Source organism: Narcine bancroftii, chromosome 2 (assembly GCF_036971445.1).
Source record: "Narcine bancroftii isolate sNarBan1 chromosome 2, sNarBan1.hap1, whole genome shotgun sequence".
Taxonomy (NCBI): domain Eukaryota; kingdom Metazoa; phylum Chordata; class Chondrichthyes; order Torpediniformes; family Narcinidae; genus Narcine; species Narcine bancroftii.
This window is the reverse complement of record NC_091470.1, coordinates 188061143-188073829: the sequence shown is the minus strand read 5'-3', so window position 1 is coordinate 188073829 and position 12687 is coordinate 188061143. Positions and strand designations below refer to the sequence as shown.

The following is a 12687-nucleotide window of genomic DNA, read 5'->3' as shown; positions in this document are numbered from 1 at the left end:
TCTCCCCAAAAAAAGGCCCCAAATCCAAACTTCACTGCCACTGACTCTCCTCTCTCTCTAGTCCATCTGATCTCCCTCACTCCCTACCTAATCACCCACTGCCCCTCCCGCCCGATCCCTCTGCCCCTGCCTGATGCCTCACTACCCTATTGATCACCAACTGCTACTCCCCGCCAGATCCCTCAGCCCCTGCCCAATGCTTCACTCCCCACCCGATCCCTCTGCCCCTCCCTGACTCACCATCTGATCCCCACTGCCCCTCCCCAGTCCAAACCCCACCACCTGATTCGCCACTGCCCGTCCCACTCACCACCCGATCCCTCACCACCCAAACCCATACTGCCCCCCTCCAATCCCCCACCACCCATCCTCCCCCACCCGATCTCCCATTGCGCTCCTGTCTGATCGCCCTACTACCTGGCTGCACACCCCACCTGATCTCCCAGTGCCCCTCGTCTGAACCCCACCCGATACTCCACTGCCTCCATCCAATCACCCACTATCCACTACCCCACCCCATCTGATCGCCCTACTCTCCCTCTATGCACCCTACCCAATTGCCCACGCCCGAGAGGACTGACCACAGGCTGCCCACCTTCGAGCTGCTGGTGATGTCCACAGCCTCAGCGATGTCCTGTTGTCGGATCAAGCATGAATCCTCGCCCTCATCGACCTCCAGAAAACTGGGGACAAGGGAGTCATGGAGAGGGTTATCCTCATAACCCCCCTTCATCTCCCTTCCCCCAGTGCCCCCTCGTCACCCCCTCTCGTGCCCCATCACCCTCCCAGTGCTCCTTCGACATCCCCCCCGCCCCTCCCTCCCCCTTGCCCCCTCCCTCCCCCTTGCCCCCTCCCTCCCCCTTGCCCCCTCCCTCCCCCTTGCCCCCTCCCTCCCCCTTGCCCCCTCCCTCCCCCTTGCCCCCCCCTCCCCCTTGCCCCCCCCCTCCCCCTTGCCCCCCCCCTCCCCCTTGCCCCCCCCTCCCCCTTGCCCCCTCCCTCCCCCTTGCCCCCTCCCTCCCCCTTGCCCCCTCCCTCCCCCTTGCCCCCTCCCTCCCCCTTGCCCCCTCCCTCCCCCTTGCCCCCTCCCTCCCCCTTGCCCCCTCCCTCCCCCTTGCCCCCTCCCTCCCCCTTGCCCCCTCCCTCCCCCTTGCCCCCTCCCTCCCCCTTGCCCCCTCCCTCCCCCTTGCCCCCTCCCTCCCCCTTGCCCCCTCCCTCCCCCTTGCCCCCTCCCTCCCCCTTGCCCCCTCCCTCCCCGGCCCCCCCTTTCCCCCGGCCCCCCCTTTCCCCCGGCCCCCCCCTTTCCCCCTCCCTCCCCCGGCCCCCCCTTTCCCCCTCCCTCCCCCAGCCCCCCCTTTCCCCCTCCCTCCCCCAGCCCCCCCTTTCCCCCTCCCTCCCCCAGCCCCCCCTTTCCCCCTCCCTCCCCCAGCCCTCCCCCTTTCCCCCTCCCTCCCCCAGCCCTCACCCAGCCCCCCTCCCTCCCCCAGCCCCCCCTTTCCTCCCCAGCCCCCCTTTCCTCCCCCAGCCCCCCTTTCCTCCCCCAGCCCCCCCTTTCCTCCCCCAGCCCTCCCCTCCCCCAGCCCCCCTTCCCCCAGCCCCCCCTTTCCCCCTCCCCCAGCCCCCCTTTCCCCCTCCCTCCCTCCCCCAGCCCCCCCTTTCCCCCCTCCCCCAGCGCTCGCCCTTCTCCCCCTCCCTCCCCCAGCGCTCGCCCGTCTCCCCCTCCCTCCCCCAGCGCTCGCCCGTCTCCCCCTCCCTCCCCCAGCGCTCGCCCGTCTCCCCCTCCCTCCCCCAGCGCTCGCCCGTCTCCCCCTCCCTCCCCCAGCCCTCGCCCGTCACCCCCTCCCTCCCAGCCCTCTCCCGTCACCCCCTCCCTCCCAGCCCTCTCCCGTCACCCCCTCCCTCCCAGCCCTCTCCCGTCACCCCCTCCCTCCCAGCGCTCTCCCGTCACCCCCTCCCTCCCAGCCCTCTCCCGTCACCCCCTCCCTCCCAGCCCTCTCCCGTCACCCCCTCCCTCCCAGCCCTCTCCCGTCAACCCCTCCCTCCCAGCCCTCTCCCGTCAACTCCTCCCTCCCAGCCCTCTCCCGTCAACCCCTCCCTCCCTCCCAGCGCTCCCTCTGCCCCACCCCAGGGCAGAGAGGGGTGGCACAGGGACTCTGAGCGAGGCCCTGGTACATCTCCTCACCCTGCCACCGCAGGCAGCAGCTGGTCAAAGCGAGCCGCAGATCGCTGTGCCTGTTTACTCTGCCTGTCCAGCTGCCGCAGCCGACTCTTCACTCTCTGGCTGCAATTATCGTCCTTTGGGAAGAATCACACCGATTTGGTCTGGTTACACATGGAGAGACCACATTGGCAGCACCATGAACGGTGTTGGGGAGGAATCACACCAATTGGCTTGGGTTATACAAGGAGAATAGATTCTGGGGCAGGGGGTTGGTGTGGATTCAGAGGTGGGGAGGGGAGCTGAGAACGGATACTGAGAGGCAGACACTGAGGGGGCGGGGAACCGAGAGGCAGACACTGAGGGGGCGGGGAACCGAGAGGCAGACACTGAGGGGGCGGGGAACCGAGAGGCAGACACTGAGGGGGCGGGGAACCGAGAGGCAGACACTGAGGGGGCGGGGAACCGAGAGGCAGACACTGAGGGGGCGGGGAACCGAGAGGCAGACACTGAGGGGGCGGGGAACCGAGAGGCAGACACTGAGGGGGCGGGGAACCGAGAGGCAGACACTGAGGGGGCGGGGAACCGAGAGGCAGACACTGAGGGGGCGGGGAACCGAGAGGCAGACACTGAGGGGCGGGGAACCGAGAGGCAGACACTGAGGGGGCGGGGAACCGAGAGGCAGACACTGAGGGGGCGGGGAACCGAGAGGCAGACACTGAGGGGGCGGGGAACCGAGAGGCAGACACTGAGGGGGCGGGGAACCGAGAGGCAGACACTGAGGGGGCGGGGAACCGAGAGGCAGACACTGAGGGGGCGGGGAACCGAGAGGCAGACACTGAGGGGGCGGGGAACCGAGAGGCAGACACTGAGGGGGCGGGGAACCGAGAGGCAGACACTGAGGGGGCGGGGAACCGAGAGGCAGACACTGAGGGGGCGGGGAACCGAGAGGCAGACACTGAGGGGGCGGGGAACCGAGAGGCAGACACTGAGGGGGCGGGGAACCGAGAGGCAGACACTGAGGGGGCGGGGAACCGAGAGGCAGACACTGAGGGGGCGGGGAACCGAGAGGCAGACACTGAGGGGCGGGGAACCGAGAGGCAGACACTGAGGGGGCGGGGAACCGAGAGGCAGACACTGAGGGGGCGGGGAACCGAGAGGCAGACACTGAGGGGGCGGGGAACCGAGAGGCAGACACTGAGGGGGCGGGGAACCGAGAGGCAGACACTGAGGGGGCGGGGAACCGAGAGGCAGACACTGAGGGGGCGGGGAACCGAGAGGCAGACACTGAGGGGGCGGGGAACCGAGAGGCAGACACTGAGGGGGCGGGGAACCGAGAAAGACACTGAGGGGGCGGGGATCCGAGAAAGACACTGAGGGGGCGGGGATCCGAGAAAGACACTGAGGGGGCGGGGAACAGAGAGGCAGACGCTGAGTGGGGGTGGGGAACTGAGGCAGATGCTAAGGGGGGTGGGAAACTGAGAGGAGACGCTAAGGGGGGTGGGAAACTGAGAGGAGACGCTAAGGGGGGTGGGAATCTGAGAGGAGACGCCAAGGGGGGTGGGAAACAGAGGAGACACCAAGGGGGGTGGGAAACAGAGGAGACACCAAGGGGGGTGGGAAACAGAGGAGACACCAAGGGGGGTGGGAAACAGAGGAGACACCAAGGGGGGTGGGAAACAGAGGAGACACCAAGGGGGGTGGGAAACAGAGGAGACACCAAGGGGGGTGGGAAACAGAGGAGACACCAAGGGGGGTGGGAAACAGAGGAGACACCAAGGGGGGTGGGAAACAGAGGAGACACCAAGGGGGGTGGGAAACAGAGGAGACACCAAGGGGGGTGGGAAACAGAGGAGACACCAAGGGGGGTGGGAAACAGAGGAGACACCAAGGGGGGGTGGGAAACAGAGGAGACACCAAGGGGGGGTGGGAAACAGAGGAGACACCAAGGGGGGGTGGGAAACAGAGGAGACACCAAGGGGGGGTGGGAAACAGAGGAGACACCAAGGGGGGTGGGAAACAGAGGAGACACTAGGGGGGGGGTGGGAAACTGAGAGGAGACACTAAGGGGGGTGGGAAACTGAAAGGAGACACTAAGGGGGATGGGAAACAGAGGAGACACTAAGGGGGATGGGAAACAGAGGAGACACTAAGGGGGTGGGAAACTGAGAGGAGACATTAAGGGGGTTGGGAAACTGAGAGGAGACACTAAGGGGGGTGGGAAACTGAGAGGAGACACTAAGTGGGGTGGGAAACAGAGGAGACACTAAGGGGGATGGGAAACTGAGAGGAGACACTAAGGGGGGTGGGAAACTGAGAGGAGACACTAAGGGAGGTGGGAAACTGAGAGGCAGTCACTAAGGGGGGGTGGGGAATTGAGAAAAGACACTGAGGGGGATGGGGAACTGAGAGCAGACACAGAGGAGGGGGAGAGTGGGGAACTGAGAGCAGACACAGGGGTGGGGAACTGAGAGCAGACATTGAATAGACACAGGACAAGCCACATGGATCACACTGAATGATGGGTGAGGTCCAAGGGTCCGTGTCCTAGTTTCAGGTGTTCTTGCCTTCAGCTGCAGCAGGACACAGCCGTTGGACGATGTACTCTAAAATGCCCCAGCATCCAGTCTCTGCGCAAATGCACTCACCATGTCCAGGTGCTTTCCTCGTGCATACTTTGCCAGCAGTCCCTCTGGTATCGGTGCCGGTCCTTTGAACGGGTCCCTCCGCTGCAGAATAGAGGATGACATGAAGCTCCAGCAGATGGAGGCCAGTACAAGGCCATGTCAATCGGATACATGGGAGGTTGCGCCGACGCTGGGATGGATCCCCGATGATGCCAACAGCTGTAGGGGCGGAACCCCATCGTGCTGACATGGTGGGGAGCGGAACCCAGGTTACACCGGGCTTGGAGGGAACCCCGATTGTGCCGACACCAGGCCAGGAGGGGCAACTCGCTCTGGTCTTCCCGATACCCAGGAAGGTTCTCCTGATAACCAGGCTCTCGGTGCCTAGACCATCAGTCATTTGCCCACATCACCCCAGCATCTGAAGCCTCCACTCTCTGAGACTCACCCCTGAGATCAGTCGTTTGTTGCGACTGTTCATTTTCCACTGTTGGTATGGCTTCACACGGGCAGGTTTCTGACCTGCTGGCTTTGTCCGCACTCCTTCAGCTGTCGGGCCGTCTCCTGCCGCATCCCCCTCGGCCTCCCGATATCGATTCCACTTCTGAAAATCAACGGGACAAGTTCAGGAACAATGCCCAGAAGTTTGCATCCCCACACCTAGGGGGTACAGTGGGAGGAGTACGGCAAAGATCAACGAACTGAGGGGGTGGGGAATTGGCACAGAACAGGCCAGCGAGGATCCGCCACACTCATGTGAATGGTGGGAGAGGTCCAAGGGCCTCCTCACACTGCCAAGCGATCTCACTACCATGTGAAGGTCACAAGTGCGTTGCATGCTGCACTTGACCGTCACCTCAGCACTCAGCCTCCCATTCAATCTCTGGTCAACCCAATACCCAGGAGCCGTCTGAACCCAGGTTCGCCCTGTAGCCTGCTCTGCCTTTCAATGCCACATCTGATGATCGGCTCATCTCCACCGATCTGCCTTTTCCCCCCATATTCCTCAATTTTTCTAGGTAAAAATCTTTCCAACCCAGTCTTAAATACATTTACTGAAGTCACTTCCACTGTTTCAATGGGCAGCGAGTTCCACAGATTAACCACCCTCTGGGAAAAGCAGTTCCCCCTCATCTCCATCCTAAATTTACTCCCCTGAATCCTGAGGTTATGTCCCCTAGTTCTGGTCACCCGACCAATGGAAATAACTTACCGACCTCAACCTTCCATAAGTTTCTATAATATCCCCTCTCATTCTTCTAAATTCCATTGAGTATAGCCCGATACGATTCAATCTCTCCTCATAGGGTAAACCCCCTCATCCCTGGAATCAACCTGGTGCACCTCCTCTGCACCGCCTCCAAAGCCAGTATACCCTTCCTCAAATAAGGAAACCAGAACTGAACACAGTACTCCAGATACGGGGAGGATATGTTGGCCAGGGTTCCCCCTATGCTGGGAATGCAGTGCTGGCCCCATCCCGCTGGGCAGAGAGAGGTCGCCGTCCCCGACCCACCGGGCAGAGGGCAGTCGCCATCCCCCGTCCCGCCGAGCAGGGGGAGGTCTCGATCCCCGTCCCACCTGGCAGGGTGACGCCCCCGTCCCCCGGGCAGGGGGAGGTCCTGACCCCTGTCAGGGGGAGGGGAGCAATTTTAGTGTAGCTGTTATTTCAGTGTAGGTGCTTCCCTATCATCTAGCATGCATCAGCCAGTATGATTTAGGGCTCCTTTTAAATCATTGCCACAGGCCCCCACAATACCTGCCCATGTTCCCCCAATGTCAGGGAGGGTGCGCTGGCCCACATTTCTGCCAGCACTGGAGAGGAAACACTGGCCTGTGTTCACCCGACACAGGATACACTGACCTGCGTTCCCCCTACAGTGGGGATGGTACACTGGTCTCCGTTTCCCAGTTACCAAGCTCTTGGTGCCCAGACTTACTAGACGTTTGCCATCATCACTCGAGTGTCTGAATCCTCCTGGCACTCAGACTCACCCCTGGCTTCAGTCGTTTGTTGTGACCATGCATTTTCCACCGTTGGTGTGGCTTCACTTTGGAAGGTTTCTGACCAGCTGGCTTCGTCCGCACTCCTGCAGCTGCCATGATGACTCCGTCTGCCCCAACGTCAGTCTCCCAATACCGCTTCCGCTTCTGGAAGTCAACAGAACAAGGTCAGCAACAATGTCCAGAACTTTACACCCCCAAACCGACTTTAACACTAGTGAGAATTGAGGGGGAAGGTGAGGAAAGAGGGGTTCAAGGATGGGGCTGGACGGGGAGGGGTTCCGGGGCTATTGACGGATGAGAAAAGAACTTGAGGATGGGTTTATTCCCAGGCTTCTCTTACTCTAGGTAGGCCTACACCCAACATGGAACCACACGTCACCTCCCTTCATTCTTATGCATGCACTTCTCTCCCCTCTCCCAATCCACACCTCACTCTCTCTGCCTGTTTACCTCCCACCCTCTCCCCTTCCTGCCACTGTCTCCCCTGTACACTCCTCCATCTCTGTTAAGCTCACTCTAGGCACTTTCAGGTGGCCAATTGCCCCACTTATAAAGCCTTATATTTTGGCAAAATGCGGCTGTGGGAAGGCCACGTGAATTTGCAGGAGGCGAGTTTGGTAACCCTCCTCTGAGAAGGATAATCCCCGCAGCACAGTGGCCTCCACAGCCATCTGAATGCAGCTGCCTAAAAGTGGCTGACAGCTCCTCTCCCAGTCCCCACATTGTCGGGTGGCCAGCATGGGGTGTCAGCACGGTGATGTCCCCACATTGATCTCGCTGCCCCGCTCTCTCCCCACTCCTGAAATCGATCCCCACATTGTTGGGCGGCCGGCAGGGCACACTATGGGGACTGATTTCGGGAGTGGGGAGAAGGGGGCTGGAGCAGCTGGTGGGGGATGAGGCTGGAGCGGCTGGTGGGAGAGAAGGGGGCTGGCCGAAACAATGCCGGTACCCGACTCAAGTGCCTCCTTCTCCCCTGCCGGCCGCTCTAACCCCATACACACCCCGCCGGCTGCTCCAGCCTCCCCCCTCCAGCGGTCACTCCAGCCTCCTTCTCCCCTGCCAGCCGTTCCAACCCCCATACCTCTCCGCCGGCCGTTCCAGTCCCGTGAGTGGGGAGAGAACGAGGCAGCTGGATCAGCGTTGATAGCCCAAGCTGGCTGTCCCAGCTGACAGCCAACTATCCTGACTTAGCCCAAGGGACAGGAGCCGGAATACACTCAGATGTGCATCCGGGCGCAGCTGTCGTTTTAGGTGGCCAGTGCTGCGCTTTCAACGCTGACACCCGAACTGCAATTTAAGGGCCGCTTCTGCTCCTTCAGGCACATTCCTAGCAGAGAATGCACCTGAAAAAAGCCTAGTGTCTCCCTCTTTCCCCTTCCCCATCCCTCTATCTCTCCCCGATCTATCTCTCCCCTAATCTATCCCTTCCCTACCCGCTCCCTATTCTATTTCTGCTTAGTCCTCTCTCTCCCCCTCTCCCAATAAACCTTTCACTCTGCCAGTTTACCTCCCCTCCCCCCCCTCACCCCTCCCCCCCTCACCCCTCCCCCCCCTCACCCCTCCCCCCCCTCACCCCTCCCCCCCTCCCCGACCCCCCCTCTCCGACCCCCCCTCTCTCCCCGACCCCCCCTCTCTCCCCGACCCCCCCTCTCTCCCCGACTCCCCCTCTCTTCCCAACTCCCTCCTCTCTCCCCCACCCTCTCTCTCACTCCCCTACCCCTTATCTCCGCAAACCTCTTTCCCTCTCTACACGTGCTCCCAATCCTATCCTCCCTCGGTTTCCTCTTTACCTCCTTCTTTCTGTCTCCACCCGCCACCGCACGGCCCATCCGCGCTGCTCCCTGCGCCGCCATCTCGCTCCCATCAGCCACCGCGTGGCAAATGGAAACAATAAAGTTTGTTGAAGCCCCGCCTGCATCTCCATGGAAACGGGGCGCGAGAGGTTGCGGGGCGAGGTCGTGACCCCTTCCAGGGAGAGAGGGTCGGTGAGGGGTCCTAGTCGGGCGTACTGGCTGGGGGGGGGGGGTGGTATCGGTGAGGGGCCGTGGTTGGGGGAACTGGCTGGGTGTGAAGGTAAGGTATTTGGGCTGGGGAGAGGGTCAGTGTCCCCGGTGAGGGGTCCTAGTCAGTGGTACTGGCAGGGGTGAGAGGGTCAGTGAGGGGTCCTAGTCGGGGAAACTGGCTGAGGGAGAAGATATGGGGGCTGGGGAGAGGGTCAGTGAGGAGCTGAGTGGTCCTAGTCGGGGATACTGGCTGGGGGAGAGGGTTGGTGAGGGGCCCTAGTCGGGTATACTGGCTGGGGGAGAAGGTATGGGGACTGGGAAGAGGGTCATTGAGGAGGTGAGGGGTCCTAGTCGGGGGTACTGGCCGGGGGAGAGGCTATGGGGGGGTGGGGAGAGGGTCATTGAGGAGGTAAAGGGCCTTAGTTGGGTGTACTGGCTGGGGGAGAGGGCACTGGGCTGGAGAGTGGGTACGGGGGTCAGGGAGAGGGCGAGGGTGCTCTGGTTGGGGTGCGTGGATAGGAACAGGTGTGGAGTCAGGCTGGGATAGCTCATCCCATTGCAGAACCAGGCTTTCTGTTCACACTCTTGTGTATGTTGCGATTCTACCCATCATGTCTGTGCCTCCCTTGTCCACCTCTAGGGTGGAGTGGGTATCACCACAATTCATGTCCATTCAGTGGCACAGGCACGCTGAGTGTTGAGTTTTTTGTCTTCTACAGACTAGTCTCTCCTCCCGAAGCTTGAAGGTGCAAAGTTGGGCGAAGCCTTCATCAACTCTGCAGGTGGAGCACAGCCGCTGCCAAGACTGGACCGCTCTGTCTGGGGCTTCCCCTTCGTGTCGACGGAAAACACGTTGGAACCACCATCGTCATGTTGGTGTTCTTCTCTGCCTCCATCGCGCTTCCTGTCATCTGCTGGAGAATGAACTTGGACCAGGTGAAGGCCTTCATCAGGATATCTCACACGTGATGGATGTGCTCTCCTAAATTGGCATAGGGAGGGCCAATTGTTGGTCAGGTAGGCACGTAGAAGTCACTTGACACAGTGAATAAGGACGTAACCTTCAAAATGTGTGGCTCCATCAGGCTGTGTGTTCCCGGCAGAGGGTGCCATGTGCCATGAAGTGCTGATATTCTATCTGTCCCAGTGAAGCTCAAAAGTCTGCAGCATCCAAAGGAGGAAAAGATATGATGTTTTGGGCCTGAGCACTTGTGAAGGGATGGGCCTGTTGCCATGCAATATCCCAGCCAGTTAAATATTGCCACATTATCTATCTTTCATGGAAAAGTTTTTCTAGGCACGTGCATCAACTCCTTTAGACATTGAGGGACAAGATTTTAATTATTAAATTAGTAAAAAATCTCCTCTCCAACATCTATAAAGTTTTAACGTACGTATTTCACTGTTGATTTTAAATGACATGGAAGGATTTCTGGAAGTTCTTTTTCAATACTTTTATTAACATTGAAATTTCACATCCAAAAATACATGTTAAAATTCAAAAAGATACATTATACTTAAATCATATCATTTCATCCAAGGTACCCCACTTTTTAATCAAACAGATTATATTATATTGATATTTTATTCTATTAAAAGAAAATCTAAACCCACTACCAAGAAAGGAGCTGTTTGGCAAAAAAAAGATGGAATTCTTATCAGACTGATAAATTACCTCATTAGTTGACATTTCTACCTTCTTAACAAATCAAAGATAATAAAAGTAATTCAAAAAGGGTTCCCATAGTTTTCGAAAATTTACATTCAAATCGGAAGTTGAGTGTCTAATCTTCTCTAAGTTTAAACATAACATGACGTCACGTGGCCATAGAGCATGATGAGGCTCCACCCGCCTAGCCATAAAGGCTAATACATGCAAATCAGATGCCGTTAATGTTAAGTCATTCTCTCCAACAATACCAAATAAAGCAGTTTAGGGATTAGGTTTAAAATTAACTTTAAAAAGTGCAGAGAAAGTTTGGAATACTTCAATATTTCTCAAGACTCTTACGTGTGCAGGACATATGAATTAATGAAGCATTTCCAATGTTGCATTTATCACAACGAGGAGATACAGTAGCATAAAAACAAGATCGTTTGACTTTGGACGTGTGAGCCCTATGGACTACTTTAAATTGTAGGGAAAAATAGGATTAGAAAGAGAAGATGTAATTAAACTAAAATACCACTTTAAATATTCACTTTGCCATCGGTGCTCTGTGATTAGTAAGGGATTACTTCAGGTGGTACGTGGGTGGAAAGAAAAGGTTTGAAAACCACTGTTTTAATCGTCCCTAATTGACTCGTTATGTGCACGGTTTCATAACTCCAAGGAAAATGGGCCAATGACAATTTTTCTCAAGCAAAATATTTTGGTTACAATTGAGGCTAAAGCAATGGTTTGCAACCTTCCCTTCCCCCTCACAGACCACCTTAAGCAAACCCTTACTAATCACAACGCGCTTATTGACATAGGGATTACTTAAAATGGGATGTGAGTGGAAAGGTTGAGAACCACTGTGCTACATTTAATCCATTGAATTGATTTTTAACAAACCCAGTAAACTTTAGGTCCTGAAATAAGGAAGAATTAAATCGCCATTGCTGGCATCCAGAAATGATATCAGAAAGCTCCACAAGCTTCAAAGGCGCATGGTCAGAAATAGCAATTGCGTCGTATTCACAGTGTTTAACAGAAGGAACCAGACATGTATCAACAAAAAAAATTAGTCAATCCTAGAGTATTTCTGATAAACATGAAAAAAAATGGAAATCCCTTATCCTTTGGATGTAAAAACTTCCAAATACCAACCAATCCATAATCCAATAAAAAGGAGTTAATGTAGCAGATTTGTTTGGAAGCTTCTGATTGGTTGAAGACTTGCCCATCATTGGATTCAAACAGCAGTTAAAATTTCCAGCCATAATCATTTAAATTTGGTAAAAGAATCAAACAAGCTTTTTAAAAAATTGTGGATCATCCACATTTGATCCATGGTGCTACTTTTTAAATTAAACAAAGAGCCCAAAACTAATAAATATCTACCCAATGAATCTGCAAATGTCAAAGGAACTTTTGGATCAATGAAAATCGATACCCCTCCCCCCACCACCCCCCATTTTAGTTTGAGAAAGAGAATGAAATTGAAAACCTTTCCAGAACTTAAAAAAGTGATGTTTCCCTTCCTCCTGAGCAAAAAAGTAATAAACATTTGAAGCATTTTTGTTTTGCATCTGAGAGGATGGTTCCACCCGTTGACTTTAAAAGAAAAAAATGATAACGTTTAACACATATTTAATGTAATGTTAACAGTTCAAAATGGAGAATTTGGCTCAGGGACAAAGCACATCCGAAGAGGACTAGCTGCAGGGTGGATCGAAGCCATGAGAAAAATAGTGATAAGGTATTCCTCGAGGCTGCTGCTCAGTGTGCAACAAAAAGAAACGCAATTGATTTAAAAGTCCCTCCCACCCCGAAAACCCAATAGCCTGTTCAGAGATCGGGCAACACGCTAAATCCACAGTAATCCAAGAACCCCTGTCTCCAACTGGTCGAGCTCTTGGGATATAGTTCGCAACCATTATCAGGAAGTCATAATAAATTCAGCAAAGAAAATTAAGAATTATAAGCAAATAGTGATATGTCTAGAAGGGTTACACGTGTCTAAGAACAAGTTCCATTTTAAAATCATATTATCAAGTGAAAAAAGAATGCCGCATTGTGTTACTGTAAAAATTATTATACTATTAGTCAGAGGAAGAATAAAGACTCAACAGGTAGATTCAATCTAATAGATCATTATGTTAGTCATGAATAAGGGAGAAACAAAACATTAAAAAAACACTTCAGCATCGCTTTTCCCATGTTTCATTCTTTAAGTTTAGATCTTGT

The 12687-nt window shown here is 55.9% G+C and overlaps 1 protein-coding gene across 4 annotated transcripts in view; it reads left to right on the top strand.

Annotated features, from left to right (window-relative positions):
* The first annotated feature begins 8671 nt into the window (after nucleotides 1-8671).
* Nucleotides 8672-12687, top strand: part of LOC138754797 (uncharacterized) — a 79318-nt gene continuing 75302 nt past the window's right edge. For 2 of the 4 annotated variants that reach the window (XM_069919620.1, XM_069919619.1), the window contains exons 1-2: nucleotides 8672-8773; nucleotides 9515-9812. The gene's annotated coding sequence lies outside the window, so the exon portion shown is untranslated. Of the gene's footprint in view, nucleotides 8778-9514; nucleotides 9813-12687 lie in introns of all 4 variants that reach the window. The other 2 variants (XM_069919617.1, XM_069919618.1) reach the window with 2 other exon arrangements.